The sequence below is a fragment of the Muntiacus reevesi genome, chromosome 14 (genome assembly GCF_963930625.1).
Source record: "Muntiacus reevesi chromosome 14, mMunRee1.1, whole genome shotgun sequence".
Classification (NCBI taxonomy): Eukaryota; Metazoa; Chordata; class Mammalia; order Artiodactyla; family Cervidae; genus Muntiacus; species Muntiacus reevesi.
Genome location: NC_089262.1, coordinates 33766839 through 33773836, shown reverse-complemented (window position 1 = coordinate 33773836; position 6998 = coordinate 33766839).

Sequence of the window (6998 nt, the reverse complement as noted above, 5' to 3'; positions counted from 1 at the left end):
TCCTGAATATTCACTGGAAGGACTGATGCTGAAGCTGAAACTCCAATACTTTGGCCACGTGATGTGAAGAGCCGACTCATTGGAAAAGACCCTGATGCTGGGAAAGATTGAAGGCAGGGGGAGAAGGGGAAGACAGAGGACGAGATGGTTGGATGGCATCATCAACTCCATGGACATGAGTTTGAGAAAATCTGCACTATCCAGGAGTTGGTGATGGATAGGGAAGCCTGGCGTACTGCAGTCCATGGGGTCCACAAAGAGTCGGACACGACTAAGTGACTGAACCGAACTAAACCAAGCTCACGGGACACCTTGAGGGGATGGCTGCCCTCAGGAGACACAGGCCTCCCTCCTAAGTATCCCAGGCAGCTTCCTCCACCACCCAGCCCCACCCAACCCTCTACTCTGAACCCAGGCCTGTGGTTTGGCCCATCTCCTCACCTGGCTCTGCACACACATGGGTCCCAGAGCCTCTGACTTCTGGGCTTCTTTGAAGACTAGGTGCCTAGTTAGAGCAGATCATTTTAAAGGTACATTGCCTTAGGGAAATGATGATTTGTGTTTCCCGTACTGCGGACCTGGCAAGGGCTACCCTCTCTGCTGGACGTGTTCCTGTGCCAGTAGGCTCGCCTAAGTTTTGTGTTGCTTCTCATCTGTGATCAATTCAACAAATGTGTAATAAATGGCTATCACCTGCAAGGTGCCAGGTGCTGACGTTATCCCTTGGTGTCTCTGTCACTATAATTTTCAAGGTACTTCCCCAGGTGTGGTCTCAGTGGATGTCCCCTCTATTGCTGAGCAGGTATCAATAGCCTCATTTTCAAATGAGCTGGTAGAGGCAGGTGATGGGTGTGTGAAGTCCCAGGACCAGTAAAAGGTAGAGTGGGGATGTGACCCACATGTTTTGCCTGTGAGGGCAGAGCATCCTCCACTATATCACAGTTGCATAGAAGTCGAAGCCTGAAGGTCCGCTAAGAGATTCACTGTGACAGACCCTTGGAAACTGGAGAGGAAATTTACTGAGATAGTAAAGTCAGAATGAAACATAGACAATGAGCCAGAGCGGAGGGTCCAGCAAAGCCAGCTTTTCCCCCTAAGTGCCTGGAGCTGAGAGCAGCAGCTTAGAGTAGGGTGAAGAGCTGGCTTGGCTACTTACTGACTGTGTGACTTGGGCCACTTACTAACCTCTCTGTGCCTCCATTTCCCATATGTAAAATGGTAATAATAAAAATTCTCAATTCATATGGTTGTGAACATTCAATGAATTGATATTTAGTTGTAGAGCAGTGCTTGGGACTTCCCAGCTGGCGCTAGTGGTTAAAAAAAAAAAAAAAACAAAACCTACCTGCCAATGCAGGAGATGTAAGAGAAGCAGGTTCAATTTCTGGGTCGGTAAGGTTCTCTGGAGGAAGGCACGCAGCCCACTTCATTATTCTTGCCTGGAGAATCCCAGGGACACAGGAGCCTGGTGGGCTACATTCTACAGGGTCACAAAGAGTTGAACAAAACTGAAGTGGCTTAGCCCATCATGGCAGAGCAGTACTTGGCATACTGTAAATGCCAGATAAGTGCTGGCTGAGTAAAACAAAGCTTTGCTCCCAAGCTGGGCTTGACCACCTGCTGGCACTCAGGGTATGAGCAGGGTCACACATTCTATCAAGCACTGGTCCAGAGGGCTGCAACTGAATAGATACATGCAAACAAATCAGCTAATGTCATCATAAATGAGCTGGAGACACTCTCGAATTGACAGTATTTTTCTGAAGTGAAAATTGTGCACATGCTTTGAGAATTAGAGAAAATATTTGAAGTCATGGCTGTACTGGATAATCCAGGATGGTTGTTGGTACATACCTGAGCACGTGACTGGCCTGGCTGAGGAAGAGCTGCCTTGTAGAATCTTGAAAGCTCAGGATGGAAGAAATCTTAACAATCGACTAATCCTGGCTCCTCATAGATACAGTCCTCTCCCCCAGAGATCAGGAAACTAAGGTACAGAGAGGGCAGTCATCTCACTTGGAGTTAATTTGCCTGGGTCACCCAAAGTTTCGAATTGTTCTTTTTTCCTGTTCAAATTGAAAACCTAGTGTCCTGGTCTTTGGGAAATTGGCTGAGAGTGCATGTTGTTCTGGCTTTGTGCTTATTCTGGACCCAGCTCTGAGGGCTGTAATGGAGGATGGGGTTCCCCTGGAAGTTAGAGCTCTGTTTGTTCCTGGACGACTGGTGACACATTCCAGAGCGAGAAGAATTCTGGATCTTCCCATCCAGTCCTCCTGCTCATACGTACTACATACAATGACCCAGTAGACTCCCAGGAGATCTTAGCAAACCAGGCACAAGTTTCAAAGGCACCCTGGGTGGCTTTAAAGCTTATGGGTAGGGCTTGGTCTCTGGCTGCAAGAGGGAAGGCGGAGATCCTCTGCTGAGGGACAAGCGGTGCGGACCAAGTTCCTGAGCAGAAGGGAAAATGAGCTTGAAGATGAGGCTTGGAGAAGAAGGAAGGGCTGGGGAGAAATATGGGGTTTTTTAGTCAGTCAGTTCAGTCGCTCAGTCATGCCCAACTCTTTGCTACCCCATGGACTGCATCACGCCAGGCTTCCCTGTCCATCACCAACTCCTGGAGCTTGCTCAAACTCATGTCCATCGAGTCAGTGATGCCATCACTTATAGGTTATTGCAAGATACCGAATACAGTTTCCTGTGTGATACACTGCCAAAGGTCATCGGACATAATAGCTGATGAATTCAAGCCCAGTGGATTTCATTTGCAATTTTCAATTTACTGAGGCCTCCAAATCCCATGGTGATAAAAGTTTCCCCTATCATGGCCTGTCACAAACATCAAGAAACTGCACAAACCCACAAGAAAGAAGAAAGAGAAAGCTGTGCATCCTCGCAGGTACAGTTAAGGAGAACAGGAAGGAATGGTATCATGTAGGAAGGTACGGAGCAGCTTGTGTGGCTAGTTCTCTAAATGCCAGTTGAAAGGAAAAGACTTACCTGACATGTCCTCAAACAAAAATGTGAGTGTAAATATTTAGTCCCTGAAAAGACAGTATGCTTTGTATATTGTATTTACCATAGTTTTGATTTACAAAATGCAGGCTTGTAAAGGCTCTTTTATCATGGAAGTGTCGGTTAGCACTAAGAAATCCTTTGTTTTGTTACAGAAAAGTGGTAGATCCTTTGACTGATTTGCAAAGGTAATCAAAGGACTGGTTAGCAACTACTTGTAAGTGGATCTAGACAGTGTATATCAATGTATTAGCAAGAAGAAGAAAGCTAGTTTCCCCCTTTGTCAAGCTATTTACAGCGAGCTTAGGCAAGATCAGGGACTGAATCCTGCTCCCAGCAGTTGTTCAAATTGAGGAGCCCATATTCGTGTTCCTTGGAGAATGGCAAGTTTAAAAGGCAAGCAGTCCATCTTCATCCTATGCTACTCAACTCATACTACAGCCAGTGAAACGAGAGCAGAGCGATGGACCGCTCTTTAAGAGGTAACCGCTGGGAGAATTTAATTCAGATGTGGATGTCTGGATCCCATTCTACCAAATAGATTCAGAAAGCCTTATGAAATTGATCTAATGAGGCAAGAGGACTTGGCAGTGGGTGTCTACCAAACCTGCCTAATGACAGCATTTCTCATGACAGTTGACAAGAAAACCCAAGCATGACATCAACAGGACTAGGATATTAACTTCATTTGCGTGTTCATAACTGTGAGACAATCAGAGTTTGAAAAGGAAAGAAGATAATTCCTGGTTGAACTGTTATGACTGAGAAAGATTGCCTCTTACAGAATCATTTAAATTGTCACAGTAAAAAATAAGAACATGGGTTATTCATCATACTTGAATCCTTAGTTCTTTGAAATTTAGCTATTAGGATTTTCTATTAGCAAAAAAATTTAATTACCTATTACTTCTTGAAACTCTCAACATAGAAAATATGGTTTCCTCAGCAGTTAAGGATAGCAGGAATTAACATTCTAAATAAGGGATATTAAAAAAATTTTATTCTTAAGCTGCAGAAAATATGGAAAATAACCATATTTTAGCATTTTTTTTGTCAGGATGCTACTTTTCAAAGGTTACTTACCCCTTGCCCCTTTTTTTAGTTTTTATAGGTTCAAAGAGAACTGTCTATAATTTGCAGTTTCTATGATTTCTCTTTGATGGTTAGCATAATACAGAGATCCTGATGATGACAAAAGATCACCTAATAGGGTCTTATTAGCAATTTAATCAGTCCTTTAAAAAAATGTGTATAACTGACTTGGTGAGAGTTTTTCATTATCTCTGTCCCTCTATGGCAGTGATATAAGGCAAGCTGTACCACTTGGTCTGTAGTTACACAGCAGAAAGGTTAATCTCTTTTATGTTCCTTCTATTAGAAAAGCAGCTCTTGAATCTTTAGGGCAGAGTTCTAAATTGTTCTTGTAGACTGGTTCAGAGAGACTGTTCCTTCTGGTGCCCTGTAGCTAATTACATTCAGTCAGGCCAGAGAATTCACTGTAGTTTGAATGGTACACAAGGCATTTCCCATTTCATTAATTGATTCTTTCATTGCTTCACCTAGCATTTATTAATTGCTGTATACTATGTTGAAAATTATGAATAAGAATTTCCCTACTTTCAAACAGTTTACAGAAGAGTGGAAGAAAAAATGTCAATCTGTTTTCTCCATCCCTACCTCTCTCATCCCCACTCCACTGAGTTTATGCCATATAGCTATAAAACTTTAAAATAATGAAAGGTTTACCCTGAGAGTTTGGGCAATGAAATGATACTGTTGACATCTGGACAACATTTTATTTTATTTCAGGTGAAAGATGTGTTTCACTTTTTTGTGGGGGTTTTGCATTGTTTTTTGTACTATATGTATCACCATAACATTTTTTCCAAGTCAGCATACAATCTATACTTCTTTACTAAATACCTCCCTTTTCTTGGACTGAACTCAGCTTTTTAAAATTAAATTCAATGAGGAAGAAGTCATTGTCTAAACTGTCACAAACAGCCTATATCATGGATAAAATATAATAACAAATATAAATGTAAAACTACTAATGTATTAGTCTGTGTACCTCCCACATAATTTTAGATTTCACATGTGTTATGAATTCTACCCTTTAGAAAGTACTGGTTTGTTGTGTGGTGCTGGTAAAGACCAGCATTGTGGATTTGACCTCCATGAGAACAAGTATTTTGATTTTTTCTTGTTTACCAGCAGTTCCTAGAACAATGCCTAGTGCATAAATAATAAAAATATTTGCTAAATAAATGAACAAGGGTCAATAAATGAACTTCTCAAAATCAACCTATATTTCCCATGTAGTCATAATCATCATACTTTATCATGATTGCTTGACTAATATCTCTCTTCATCACTAGACTGGTAAAAAACTTTGTCAGTTTTGTTCGTCTCTGTTATAATCTCAGTGCCTTGAAAAATGTATGTTACATAGTAGGTACTCAAAAGTTCATTGAATAAAGGGATAATGCAAAAAACAACAACAACAACTTATGGGTAAACCTTACAGACCCCCAAGTCCTTGGGCCAAATGGTTAAAGACAGGGATGATGTATAACCTATTATTTTTTTTTCTTTGCCAGAGACATCCTCTACCAAACACACACACACACATTTAAAAGCTTTTGCACAACAAAGGAAACTATAAGCAAGGTGAAAAGACACCCTTCCGAATGGGAGAAAATAATAGCAAAGAAACGGACAAAGGATTAATCTAAAAAATATACAAGCAATTCCTGCAGCTCAGTTCTAGAAAAATAAATAACCCAATCAAAAAATGGGCCAAAGAACTAAACAGACACTTCTCCAAAGAAGACATACAGATGGCTAACAAACACATGAAAAGAGGCTCAACATCACTCATTATCAGAGAAATGCAAATCAAAACCACAATGAGGTACCATTACACTCCAGTCAGGATGGCTGCTATCCGAAAGTCTACAAGCAATAAATGCTGGAGAGGGTGTGGAGAAAATGGAAGCCTCTTACTCTTTGGTGGGAATGCAAACTAGTACAGCCACTATGGAGAACAGTGTGGAGATTCCTTAAAAAACTGGAAATAGAACTGCCATATGACCCAGCAATCCCACTTCTGGGCATACACACCGAGGAATCCAGATCTGAAAGAGACACGTGCACCCCAATGTTCATCACAGCACTGTTTATAATAGCCAGGACATGGAAGCAACGTAGATGCCCATCAGCAGACGAATGGATAAGAAAGCTATGGTACATATACACAATGGGATATTACTCAGCCATTAAAAAGATTTCATTTGAATCAGTTCTAATGAGGTGGATGAAACTGGAGCCCATTATACAGAGCGAAGTAAGCCAGAAAAAAAAAACAAACAACACCAATACAGTATACTAACGCATATATATGGAATTTAGAAAGATGGTAACGATAACCCTATATGCAAGACAGAAAAAGAGACACAGATGTATAGAACAGACTTTTGGACTCTGTGGGAGAGGGCGAGGGTGGGATGAATTGAGAGAATAGCATTGAAACATGTGTATTATCAAGTGTGAAACAGATCGCCAGTCCAAGTTTGATGCACAAGACAAGTGCTTGGGGCTGGTGCACTAGGATGACCCAGAGGGATGGGATGGGAAGGGAGGTGGGAGGGGAGTTCAGGATGGGAAACACATGTAAATCCATGGCTGATTCATGTCAATGTATGGCAAAACCCACTACAATATTGTAAAGTAATTAGCCTCCAACTAATATAAATAAATGGAAAAAAAATAAAAAAATAAAACTGGGGGAAAAAAATGGTGGCGAGGGAGGTAAATGAGGGCCTATGTGGTTGGGCAAACGCTGGGGGCAAGATACATGTTTCATAATCTAATTGGAATCAAAGAGCCAATGATAACGAGTGCTAATGTTAATCTTCATCATGAGCCAAGTACTCTGTTATCCCCATTTTATAGAAGAGGCTCAGAGGTGTTAAACAACTTGC